The following is a 14,537-nucleotide window of genomic DNA, read 5'->3' as shown; positions in this document are numbered from 1 at the left end:
CTGGGCAAGGTAGCAACGTAAGAGACAGAGTCACACTGCCCTCGGGCAAGGGTACGACTAAGGAGAAGCAGGAAACCCGAGCGATGAATTTTTCGTGAAACTATTGGGAGGGAAAGGTAGATGGTACAAAAGGTTGACGTCGAGAGGAGGGCGACGCCGTATTTAAGGGCGGCGTCAATTGGCACGGGCAGGGGTGCACGTGCAAAGCGGCGTGGGCGCCATGCCCGATTGGAACGTGCCGCCAAACCAGGAGGGGCAAGCAGCGACTTCTCGATTACTCTTAACATACCCGTGCCCCAACCCTTAACATACCCGTTTTCTATCCCTTAAAACAACGCTTTTCTATCAATTAAGACACCCCTTATCTAACACGTAAAATAGCCCTTGCCTCACAATGAATATAGCCCTTGCTTAATACCAAAATACCCCTTTCCTAACCCTTACACTTTTACTAACTATTTTACAATACTACTTCTCATTTATCAACTCCTACTACTATACTCCTTATTATCTCTCCTTCTATCCATTTGAACTTGACATCTATATCACCTTCTCATTTCATCCTACATTATACAATATACTCTAACCTACTTTCTATTCTATCTTATAATCACTTCTACCTATCTTTACTAAGAACCTTCTTCATTAATCGCTTTATTCTTATTTCCTACACCCCTACCTTACTCTACCTTACTATATATATTTATATAGCCTATAAACCCTTATTCTACACTATACTAAAACTAACTTACTATACTGCTTTATAATCTAGTACTTCATTCTAATCTTAATTCTATTGCTCTTATTTCTTTACCCCTTTATATATTTATCCCACTACTATCTCTATAATAAATACTATGTAATCTAATTACTTTATATAAATCTATTTATATAAAAACTTCCTCTTATATAAAACTCTTTAATCTATTCTTTCTTTACTTATTATTTCCTACTATATAACCTTATTCCTTAATTACACTACTATCTTCTATCTTTATTTTCTTCTTAAAATAAAGTAATACTAACATACTCCTCATCGTACTAATATATACTTCCTCTTTTCATTATACCACCTTTCTAATTCTAAATTCCATCAACTCCTCTCTATTCTTACACCCTAACATCATGCTCTTGAATATAATTCCTATTTATTACGAGAACTATATTAATCCAAAATCCAAAAGAACTTGGAAGACTTTATAATCTCTTTCTTATATATACTATTATGTACTACCTCGTAATTAATAATAACGGTTTAAATAGCGATTATACAGCGGTTCAAATACCAGTTCAAATACCAGTTTAAATAGCGGTTTTAACAGTGGTTTAAATACTGGTTCGAATAGCGGTTTTAACAGCGGTTCAATACTGGTTCGAATAGCGGTTTTAACAGCGGTTCAAATACTGGTTCGAATTGCGGTTTTAACAGCGGTTCAAATACTGGTTCGAATAGCGGTTTTAACAGCGGTTCAAATACTGGTTCGAATAGCGGTTTTAACAGCGGTTCAAATACTAGTTCGAATAGCGGTTTTAACAGCGGTTCAATACTGGTTCAAATAGCGGTTTTAACAGCGGTTTTAACAGCGGTTCAAATACCGGCTCAAATAGCGGTTTTAACAGCGGTCTTAACAGCGGTTCAAATACCGGCTCAAATAGCGGTTTTAACAGCGGTCTTAACAGCGGTTTTAACAGCGGTTATAATAGCGTTTCAAATACCCCTTACAACAGCGCTTCAAATACCGCTTCTATTAATTATACCTACTCTTCTTCTAAAATATAATCTTATTTCACTTCTTTATCCTTACTCTTATACCCTCTTTCCCTCTTCCTCTTACAAATTCAACCCCTCCTCAAACCTTATACCTACTTTTTATTCTCTATATTCTTAACCCTAAGCTTTCTTTCTAAACCTAACCCTAACCATGGCTACCGCTGCCCTGCCGGGTGCTGGACACCACGGGTTGCCCCCGCATACAAGTACGCCGGGCGACGGAGACAACCCTAAGAACTACAATAAAGGTTCGCAATAGAGCGTAAATCAATATCAATAATAACTGTTGGAATAGGCCTACATTAGGCAGCAGGAGGTTGCTGCCGCGGTCCGTTCCAGCCACGGTGGTCCGTGTGGCTCAGCCACACGAGGGTGGTATACCCCAGACTTCCTGCCGCCGCTGGCACCTGGTTAGACTTCCACTGAAGAACAACAAGAACAAGCAATATCACCACTACAGTCGGTGATCGTTGCTACCCACGATACTCGAGTATTTTCCTTTTCCACCTGTGAATCCAACACTGATCAGTGGTTAACCTCACAGTAACCACTACTGCGATATACTGCAGATCAGCAAGGTATTACAGAAGAGACTGTTGCGACGCCTCACCACGGGATCCCTTCAGTGCTAATCACGAAATCGCCGGCCCTCCACAACCCGCATTATCGTCAACCTTTCTTCCGCAACTACGTTGCCGTTGATGAGGGCGTCTATCACGCTGTCGTCGATCGACCTCGCAGCCGAATACCCTTCCGTACGACAAGTGCCGTTGGAGAAGTCCGTTGCTCATCACGATAATTCAACTTCGTCAACTTCGTCAATTTCGTTGCCCACAACGAATTTCCTCACGATACTTTTTTTTTTTTTCACCTTCTTCAACCCACAAATTCACGAAGATTCGCGGAAGTACGCGAAAAACACCTACTGTACCTTCCTTACCTTCTACACTTTTACGCGATATCCACGCTGTGGCAAGGCCGCAGGCTCCTACTTGCTATCTCTGCGACTACTCACTTCACTAATCCTCCTCCCTTAACTACGCTACACCATGACGGAATCGCAGACGTCACAGGATCTGCCCATCCCGTACGGCTTTGGCCGACTTATCGACCTAACGGTATGGGGAAGCAACGATGAGATCCTTTTTAGCGAGCGCGATAATAGGAAGGTATGTACACACATTGCTTACTCCATCGCTACGTGGTTACAAGAACAAATCTTTGGTCGCGAATTATTCGCCGCCTTCCAACGCGACTTCGATGGATGGGACGAAGAATTCTTCCACGCGGCAGGATCAAGGGCACTCAGCCTGCTCCGCGATCACCTCCTCTTCAATGGTGTCCATATCCCTAAGACCAGGGACAAGGTGGCTCCTAGGCTGGTGGAAGTTCTGGATCGTGACACCTTTCATACATGGACGGATGAGGAAGTCGAAAAGATGCGTCATCATTCCCCCTACTTTAACCGTCTATTAGATGAGGATCCACGTATCCTCGAGGATATCCAACGACAATATATCAGCCCGCAACAACGAACGGCTATGAGGGAGAAGCAATATCAACAGCAGATGGAGATTGAGAGACAGCAAAGGAAGAACGAGAAGGAGAAGGAGGACCGTATGAATGAGATTCTTGCCAAGGAGCTGGCAGCCAGGGCAACCAGGGGAGTTGACAACCCTCCTCTACCAGAACGACCAACCCGACAGAAGCCGACTCCTCGACAGTCGCCAGCTCAATCGGTCCACTCAGTATCTCGTCGACCTACCCCAATTACACGCCCATTATATCCTACGATAGCACCTCCCACTACGCAATCTCGTCATATCTTACCAGCGCCCCCGCTGTCGCCGAGACCCGCGATGATGGAGCACCCTCCACAACACCTTCCGCCTCATGACGAAGACTTCTACGTCGGCCCACAAGGCCACAACTTCCCTCTACAGGACTATCCCCCTGTCACCACAGGCTTCCCACCACAACCTCCTATCGACAACGTTGCTACACGAACCAGCAAGCCAACCTCTAGGCAACTTTCCGATCTCGCCAAGCTGATACCTGACGAAAATAAGTACGGTGGCGAGATGTATGATGTATTGGACATTAAGTTAACGAACTTCCGTGATAACTGCGAGAAAGTCGATATCGAGGAGGACCAACTGGGCTACGCCTTCTCTATCATGCTCCGCGGCAAAGCTTCCACATTTTATCTTCAACGAATCTGCGGCAGGGGCCCACGTGACTTTTTCTCGATGGTTCGACAAATCAGGAACCACTTCGAGAATGAGGAAAGTCAGCAGAATTACCTCTCCCAGTGGCGAGACACTAACTTCAATCGCATCGCTCAAGAGCACCCCGACAAGACGAAGATACAGGTCCTTGAGGCCCTCATCGAGAAGCTCACAGTCATTCAACGAGCTCTCCCCGCTGTGTACCAGTCTGACGAGGTCCTGCGAGGCCAGCTTGTCAATGCTTGCTCCGGGGTCCCAGAGTGTACTTTGTGCCTGTATAACCCCTCCCGGACATTGGAAGGCGTCTGCAACCAGCTTCGATCAGCCGTCAGCACCGCTATCCGCATGAAGAAGGACCACCAGTATGTTACTGAACCATTCAAGCAATACTGGGTCGACCGCACTTACCGCGGCCCGCCAGACCGCAAGTCTGACCGCCATTGCTATGTCTGCAAAAAGCCAGGCTGCTGGTCAACGAAACACTCGCTGGACGAAAGACGGCAGGCATACGATCGGTACAAAAGCAATAGATACGTGCAGGATACCTCGTCAACGGGATACGGTGACTTCCTTGCCGAGTACGAAGGCTTCGAATCTCTTGACGACGACGATGGAGAGGAAGATATCCGCCAATACCTCCAGACGACCCCTGCGCCCACCAACAACGATGATGAGGAGGCTGATGACAGTGATGCCTTCCTCGTCAGCACCGCCTTTTTCAACAAGAGCAACTTCAGCGGCAAGGCTATTTTGTCACAATTAGCTGACCAATCGGTCTTCCATCAATTGACTAAGGCAGATCTCGGCGACCAGACTGCCAAGGAAAACGCGGCTGTCTTCGTACTTGACCGATACTCAGCAGAAGTCTTCCAAGGGATATTACCAGATACGGGAGCAGCCGGAGTTTCCACTGCAGGATACTCCCAAGCTCTTGCCCTTCGACGAACCTTTCCATCAGTAGAAATCGACACTTCGCAAGCGGGAAAAGCAAATGTCCGCTTCGGCGGAGGCGATCTTCTGCCCTCAAGCGGCACCATCACGGTCCCCACCCCGTTCGGACATATCGAGTTCTACGTCGTACCCGTCAATACCCCATTTCTGCTCTGCCTCGCCGATATGGACCGTCTGCGGATTCGCTTTGACAATCTCGCCAATACACTGCAACAAGGCAACGTTGTTGTGCCTGTTGTTCGTAAATGGGGCCATCCGTGGCTGCTACTTGGCCCGCCTGAGCAGAGCCTCGCCTGGAACCACCTCACGGACGTGGAATTACGCAGACTTCATCGTCGCTTCGGCCACCCATCTGTCCAACGACTTCACAAGGTTCTTCACGAGGCTGGCCATGACGTTGAGACCGCCGCAATCGAGCAATTGACGAAGTACTGCCATCAATGCCAAATGCACAGCAAGTCGCCCGGCCGATTCAAATTTTCCCTTCGCGACGACTGCTCTTTCAACTACGAAGTCATCGTTGACGTCATGTACCTCGATGGCGATCAACCCGTCCTTCACGTTATTGACCTCGCGACTTCCTTCAACGCGGCCCACTTTCTCAAAGACATCTCTGCGAAGACTACGTGGGAAGCTCTTCGAATTTGCTGGATTGACGTGTACCAGGGACCACCTGACTGGATCGTCGCTGACGCCGGCCGCAACTTCACAGCAGCCGACTTCCGCCGCGAAGCTCGCGCAATGTCTATTGAAGTCAAGATCATCCCTGTCGAGGCACATCACAGCATTGGAAAGGTTGAAAGATACCACGCAGCTCTGCGACGAGCCTACGATGTTATCCGCAAGGAATGCCCACTGACTACACGAGAGTCATCGCTACAAAGCGCGGTCAAGGCAATCAATGATACTGCCGGCCCTGACGGCATCGTCCCTACCCTTCTCGTCTTTGGCGCATACCCACGTATGACAGACGATTCCGCCCCATCTCCCGATATCGTCAAACGCGCCGCCGCCGTACGCAAGGCAAGCAACGAGTTACGCAAGCACTTTGCCAAGCGGCAAGTGAATGAGGCCCTGGCAGCACGAAACGGCCCTGATACAACCGCGCTGAAGTCACTTACAATTGGATCGCAAGTCCGCGTCTGGCGCGAGAAAGAAGGATGGAGTGGCCCTTATCGCCTACTTGCTACTGACGGTGAGGAGTGCACCGTTGACGTCAACGGACCGCGTAACTTCCGATCAACCGTTATCAAGCCCTATTACGCAGACCCTGACGAAGATGTTCCTCATAATACCGACAAAAGCGACGACCACGCAGAGGGTACTATTGTCGTTGCTACTCCCCCGAGGAACCCTGTCGCAGCTGAGACTACTCCATATCCTCGTCGTACCCGCGGCCGACCGCGCGAGAACTTCGTCGCTGACGCGCTTTTACAGGAGACTGACGTACCTGATAACCCGTCACTCCTTCCCTCCTCCTCTACCTTTCTCTCTGCTAAAGAAGAATCCGATAAGGCCCTCGCAAAGCAACTACGCGATAAAGGGACGATAACCACCTCTGGTGAGCCCTTCGAACTATCTACGAAGACCGAGATAGATAGCCTTATCGCACGGGGGGTATTCGAATTCGTCACCCTCGACCTTGCTAAGCACGATAGCCGTATCTTCAAATCACGTATCGTTAACGAGGTAAAGGGCAAGAATACCGATAAGCCCTACGAGAAGTCACGCCTTGTTATCCAAGGATATGCTGATGACGGGAAAGAAGCTATCCTTACGCAGTCACCGACCATACAACGAGCAAGCCAGCGACTGATACTTGCACTTGCTCCGTCCCTCCTGCGTGACAACCATCAGCTCTGGCTTCGCGATATCACGCAAGCATACGTCCAGTCAACTTCACAGTTGAATCGCACTATTTACGCACGACTACCTACCCAGATTCGCGATGACTACCCTCCGAATACGATTATGAAAGTCGTCAAGCCACTATATGGCATTGCCGAAGCTGGCACTCATTGGTGGGCAACGTACAACCGCCACCATAGAGAAAGTCTCGAGATGAGTACCTCATCATACGACCCGTGTCTTCTGCTGTCATCTATTGATAACCCTCACTTCGGCCTCATTGGCATGCAAACAGACGACACTATCGGCCTTACAGACCTGCCCTTCTCTGCGAGAGAGGATGAAGAACTTGTAAAGGCTGCTTTCACCGCTAAGGCAAAGCAGTATCTCTCAATCAATGAGCCACTCATCTTCAACGGTGGCATCGTATCACTAACCTCAGCAAAAGACACTTCGATCGTCCTACGACAGAAAGGGCAAGGGAAAAAGCGGCAACTCGTCGACGGAGATTCGCCCACAGCCCAACAAGATTATGTCCAGCAACGTGCCCGTGGGGCATATATCGCCTCAATCTGCCAGCCCGAAGCATGCTACGATCTGTCAGCCGCCGCCCAGCACAAGGAGCCCGATGCTGAAGCCATCAAGAGCCTCAACCGACGGTTACAGTGGCAGATGAATTCGCTAGACCGCGGTCTAACTTTCATCCCGCTGAACCTGGCAACCGCGAAGCTCTTTGTCTTTGTTGACGGCTCTTTCGCCAATAACCACGATCTTACCTCACAGCTCGGCTTCCTCGTTATCCTTGCTAACGAGACTATTGACGATGATAACGGTACTTTCACGATTGACGGCCATATTGTCCACTTCTCCTCCACGAAGTCGAAGCGAGTGACGCGCAGCGTGCTTGCCTCTGAAGTCTACGGCATGGTTGCCGGCGTAGATATGGCCTACGCTATCTCATCAACTCTTGCAATGGTTACACAAAAACTTGGCAACCCAACCATCCCTACGACTGCCTGTACCGACTCATACTCGCTATACGAATGCCTCGTTAAACTGGGCACCACCCAGGAGAAACGCCTGATGATCGACATCATGGCACTTCGGCAGTCATACGAGCGACGGGAGCTCTGCGAAGTCAGATGGATCCACGGCGATGATAACCCCGCTGACAGCTTTACTAAATCGTCGCCCAATCGAGCCCTCGAGGGCATTATTGACACCAACCACGCGGTCATTAGAATGGAGGGATGGGTTACACGTACGTGAAGGAGGGATAGAGAGGAAGATTCGGCTAATCCAAGTGGATAATCGGCCGACTATTGTTATTTCTCGGTACTGTATAATTAGGTCTTGATTCTGTCCTATTCCCGGCTTTTGCAAGAGAGAAAAGTTGCCAGTGTTGGAATAGGCCTACATTAGGCAGCAGGAGGTTGCTGCCGCGGTCCGTTCCAGCCACGGTGGTCCGTGTGGCTCAGCCACACGAGGGTGGTATACCCCAGACTTCCTGCCGCCGCTGGCACCTGGTTAGACTTCCACTGAAGAACAACAAGAACAAGCAATATCACCACTACAGTCGGTGATCGTTGCTACCCACGATACTCGAGTATTTTCCTTTTCCACCTGTGAATCCAACAATAACCCTCATTCTCATTAAACTCTATCTATAATGACCTTTTCAACCCTAACATATATCGCTTTTTCTCTACCTTCTTTATATACTTCATTAACTTAACGTAACCCTTTTTTCTATATAATATAAAGTAACCCTCGTTTTATTTATAACACCTCTCCATCCTCCTCCTCTATACTAAAAAAAAACCTAGAATTCGTTTCTTGATTAGTTTCTCCTTCTTTTCTCGGTAGAAACTAGATCGCTACGTCCCGAACCAATATATACCCCCTCTATATGCTTCCCATATAATTGCCTCCCATAATGCATGCATATTAGTCCCCTCCGACCCGTGGAACCGCCGCCGTCCTCCGAGCTACCGGAAAAAGCCCTCCCGGTCGCCACCATCAACCCCAAACTCCCTCTTCGCCAGTTCCCGAACCCTCCCGCTCTTTAGCCCCATCAGAACCACCGGCAACACCTTGTCAATATCTTCACAGCGCCCTTCCTCGTCCGCCTCGCCTTCCCTCCTCTCCTCGCACCAGTCAAGCGGCAGCTTACACGTAAAGCAGCACGATAGCGGCCCGAACGTTATCTTCTTCCGTACCACCGCATAGCCCTCGCCGGATACCTTGTTATACTACTCGTCCCGGCGCGTATACCGTGGCTCGTCTGGCGTCCCCTCCCTCTCGGTTCTTGCGTAGTGGCGCCGGACATGATATACTGCGCACTCATCCGCAACCTCGTCTAGCCAGCGGAACAGCGTCCGGACCCGTCGCCCTTCCCCCTTCCCAAAGTTGCTCCACCGCTCGCCCTGTCTGGCCCTGCCTCTTCCTCCACTGGCGGCAGCGGTCCGCGCCTGCTCCTCGCATCGGTCACAAAGCTCCGCGCCCGCTATGTCCTTGCACGATTCGCCGGCAACCCCGTCCATAAACGCACTGACGACCGTCCGTCGACACCCTGCCGTCGACACGAACGCCTCCATCTCGGCCCGGTTACGTTCGTCTACGGAGCTGCCGTGCGGGTCGGGCCGGCTCGGCCGTCCGTCGTGCACGATGACCGACTCTACTACCTCCCCTGCCCGCCGTCCTCCTCGCCCTGTCTACTGCACAAAGTCCACGAGCCCGTACGGCTGTTCCGCGTGGATCACTGCCACGATGCCCTGGATGTCCACCCCTGTCCCCAAGCCCGACGTGGCCGTGATCCATCGCTGTCCCCCACCCCCGGCCCACCCTGCCCGCACCCCGTGGCATTCTTCCTCGCTCATGCCGCTGTGGTGGAAGCCGCAGCCGACCTCGTCGGCTATGACGACGCATTGGCGCCTCGATCGGCAGTAGATCACGCCCTTCTCCCCCCCGGACATCGTGGCCTCTAGCCGCTTGGCCGTCTCCGCCACCTGCCGCTCCACCGCCCCGCCCCCGGCCGTGACTTGCTCCACCCGGTACCGGCAATTTACCTTCGTCGTCCGATCCCGCACCATCGTTGCCGCCTCCATTAATATCTGCTCCCGGAACCAGTCCTTGAGCACCTCCGGTATCGTCGTAGTTAAGAATATTAACGGGTAGTTATAGCGGTGTAAGTTTCGGAGCTCTCCTAGCCGAGCCCTAAAACCGATATCCGTAATAACGGTATAGTACTCGTCGATAAATATTCGTCGGAGTAAGCCGGTATATAATAGTCCGTTAGTATATACGGAAAACTCCCCCGCGCTAACGACGTCCGCACTAACGACTATTAGCCGGGCGGCCCGCGGTAGCCTTTCCCGTCCGGCGTGCGCTAACGATCAGAAACGGATATAGTCCACGCCCATGGACACGGTACGCGTGACCAGATCCTTTATTAGCGCCACGAATGGTATAACCACGATATTAGTCCCGCCGTTCGCTATAACGGCCAGTAATATGAATAGTATGCTCTTACCGGCCCCTATCGGTAGCACGCTTACGACGGACTAGCTACCCTTTAGTGCCATAATCGCGCGCATGCTCTCGGCCTACTTACTACTACGCCATATCGCCCCGGGCCCGAGCAGCCTACGTAACCCCGCCGCTATCGCCTCTTCCGCGTCCTCCACGGCGGCCTCGCCCCGTATACACTTAGAGCGGCCGAGTCCCGCCTACTATCGCGTACCGTACTCCACCGCCTCGCCGGCCCGTTTCTACTTGCCGTCCCTGGTCGCCTCCCCGTCCAGAAACCGATACCATAGCCGGCTGATCTCCTTAAACGTCGCGATCATCTCCGGCTATAGCTTTCCTAAGAACCTGTGGCAGGTGCAGGTGGGTCACGTGAGGCAGCTCCTTCACATCTCGGAGCTGCCCCACCTACACCTTGCCCAGATATCCAGCCCAGCCAGCGCTCAGCTTTTCCTATCATCATCATCAGATCCAATACAGTAGTATTGCCTCCACAGGTTATGAGAGCCCAGCGTTGACTCTTTTTCTTTTTACCCCATATGAATTGATCGCCCAGCTCTGCGTAGAGCCCGTTCAATTGAGCAGTTACTAATCTGTCGACCAGAGATCGCGGCGTCGCGACTGGCAACGGCAGAGGTACAGATTCCTCAAAAAAAAAAAAAAACAATAACAGACGCGACCGTACAGGCCGTCTACACCTATACACACACTATCACGAATCTTTCACCTCCATCCTCATCATGGCTGGCAACCGCGCCCGCTGGGAGGTGCCCGACCTCAAGGGAGAAGAAAATTGGGACCAATGGTACGCAGTACTGCATCTCACCCTTGAGACTCTCGATTACGAGAAGTACGTCGATGAAGACGTCTCTCAACCCCATCGCGATGATCCTATCACTCCAGCGCAGGCTGTGGCCTTCACTACTTGGAAGAGCCAGCGCATTGAAACGTACGGCATCATCATCGCATCAATCAGCAAAGTCCTCGATCGTCTCCTCGCTGATGGATACGACATCAAGACGGCTGACCGCAACCCCTTCCTTCTCATGAACAAATTGAAGACCATCATCCCCAAGATTTCAGAGGATGCCGTCGCCGAGCTCGTTCGAGAGCTCTGCAACCTCAAGCGAAAGGACTTCTCAGATACTCATAAGTATCTCCAGCGTGGCCAGTATCTCATTCGTCGTATCGATGAGCTGGTCCCCTCTTGGCACAAGAAAGCCATGTTCATCCTACTCAACGGATGCCAACAAGAATATCCAGCACTTTACGACAAGTACGTCGAGGACAACACCAAGACTCTTGAAGATCTCACACGCGATCTCACATTCAAGGCCAATGCCGAAAGGACTGCTTCACTCAATGCCGCGAAGGGCTACGTCGCCGTTGGAAACAACAGCAACGGCAACAACAAGGCCTCCGGTAACACCTCAAACAACAATCAGCGACCTAACAACAACTACAATGGTCCTGACTGCCAACACTGCGGCAAGAAACATGCGACTACCTCTTGCTGGGTCGCCCATCCCGACCTCATCCCATCCAACCATAAGTACCGTGAGAACCTGCTCAAGAAAGCTGCTGCTCATACTTGTACCTCCGAATGCCGGGAGGGTAAGGCAGTCGCGGTCAAGGCTACGCCGAACGTTCTCCACCAGAACACAATGGGACATACAGTCTTACCGTGCTCAATTTCGATGGCAACGGGCAGAATTAACCGTGACGACATTATCCTGGATTCCGGGTGCTCGCGAACCACTTTCAACAACCTCAGTTGGTTCACCTCCTTCACCGAGGCAATACTGCCACCCATGGAAGTCGCCAACGGTCAGTACGCATCGCCAGCTGGTTACGGCACGGTTTACTTCACTGCCGTTGATCCAGATGACAGCAACAAGGTGGTCGACTGGTCAATTGAGGATGTACAGTACTGCCCTGACTGCCCAGTCAACCTGCTGAGTCAAGGCACACTCCGTCGGCAGGGCTACAAGGTCAGCGACGACACTATCCACATTGGAAACAACGTCGCGATCGCCAAACTCGATTGGCATAACAATGTTGCCGTTATCGTCACCAACAACTACGAAGGCCCGAAAATTAACGCGGCCCTTAACCTTGCTATGGTAAGCAAGAATAACAACAAAGTCACATTTGACCTTATGCACAAGCGACTTTGCCACGCGGGCAAGAGCAGGGTCGTTGAAGCCTGCCGTCGTGTGGGCATAACTTTTCCTCAACAAGAAATTGACACCTTTCACTGCGAGGCTTGCCACCTAGGCAAATCTCAACAACTCATCAGCAGAGAAACCCCCATTCGAGAGGCCCAGCCCGGTCATCTCATTCACATGGACTTGGTACAATTCGAACCCTTGTCCTATACAAAGTCACGTTATCTAATTCACATGATCGACGCGCGTACAGGCTTCCAGTGGCGATACTTGCTCAAGAGCAAGCGTGCTGACGAAGTGCTTGATCGTATCGAAGAATTCATCAACTTCTTCGAAAACCAGACCAACCTTTCGATTAAGGCGTTTCAAATAGACAACGGCACCGAGCTTTTCAATGCTCTTTCGCAGGAGCTGTACACCAAACGAGGCATTAAAGTCAAATTGACTGTTGCTGACACCCCAAGCATGAATGGAAAGGCAGAGCGAGCTGGCCGGACTTTTGCAGAGGCGGCCCGAACCATGCTGATTGACGCCAACCTTCCTGATTATCTCTGGGACTATGCCGTCACCACAGTCATCACGATTGCCAACCTGTTGCCCAAAGCAACCAATCCAGGCCATCTCAGCCCCCACGAGATGCTCGCGAAAGATCTCAATCTTGACGAAGCCCATCACGTACCGTATATCCACCATATCCGCACTTTCGGCTGCGTTGCCTATCTCCACCGCAAGGGGTCATTGCAACCAGCCCGCGCCAACAAGATGGAGACAAGAGCCATCAAGGGATATCTCGTTGGATACGACTCACTTCACGGCCATCTCTTCTACGTCTACGTACCTCAAAGCCACAAGGTATACCGCTGCCGCGATGTTCGTTTCTATGAACAGGGCAAGCACCAGGACGAAGACAATGACCCAACCATTGATCACGATGCCATTTTTGCTGATCCAGACACCAGCACCTCATCTGTTGAGTATGAAGGAGCACAGAAGTCGTCCAGCACTCCTGACCGCCAGGACGAAACCACTGACAACAAGTCTGCCGAAGAGGCAACTACCCAAAACCCTCTTCCAACCCCTGAACCAGACAGCCCTATTGATCAGCAGATGTCTGCTAACATAACTGTTCAACAGCACGATACTGATACATCTTTCGATAACGCTATCGAAGAAGCTATCCAACAGGATATAGATGAAGCAACTATAGTAGTTGCCACAGAAGATCACGATCTTCAACCTACAACACAACCAACTAGACGAACTCGTCAATCTCGCCCTCCTCCAAGCCAACCAAACAGAGCCTCAACACGTGAGCATGTCAGAAACTCACAGGGCACTTGGGTCAAGAAGAGGGGCGGTTTCAGCGGTTGCTCTCTCCGAGGCAACACGTATGCCAAGTCTGACGGTTATCAACAAGCCTATGTCAGCCTTGACACAGTTGTGTGGGAAGACAACCAGCCTCCAGTATTATCTGCCATCGCCGCTGCCGCACTCGCTGGTCCAACCGTACCTCGCACTTTCAAGCAGGCCAAAGAGGGTCCTGAGTGGGACAAGTGGCAACCTGCTTTTGATAAGCAAATCAAGGCGCTACAGCAAGCCGAAGCCTGGGAACTCGTTGACCCTCCAACCGGAGAAAAGGTTCTTCCTGGCCAATGGATATGCGATATCAAGTCTGACGGCAGATATCGTGCCCGATGGGTTGTCTGTGGCAACCACGCGGTATCTGACTGGTCCGCTGAACAATTGTACGCAGCTGTCGCTAATGCAACCTCTATCCGTGTTTTCTTTGCTGTTGTTGCAACCAAGACCTACATCGCAGAGTTATTCGATTACGACACAGCTTTTCTTCACGCCTCTATCCCGGACGATACCAAGGTGTACGTCCAGCAGCCCCATGGCTATCGCCAAGGAGACAAAGTCTGCCTCCTCAAGCGTGCCCTTTACGGCCACCCCATGGCACCTGTATGGTGGTTCAACAAGATCAAAGGTCACATGACTGACCTCGGTTTTCGAGCTATTGAAGGCGAAGTCTGCCTTTTTATCCAT

This window comes from Colletotrichum phormii, assembly GCF_030913505.1.
Source record: "Colletotrichum phormii strain CBS 102054 chromosome Unknown BDP81scaffold_16, whole genome shotgun sequence".
Lineage (NCBI taxonomy): Eukaryota > Fungi > Ascomycota > Sordariomycetes > Glomerellales > Glomerellaceae > Colletotrichum > Colletotrichum phormii.
This window is presented reverse-complemented; position numbering follows the sequence as displayed.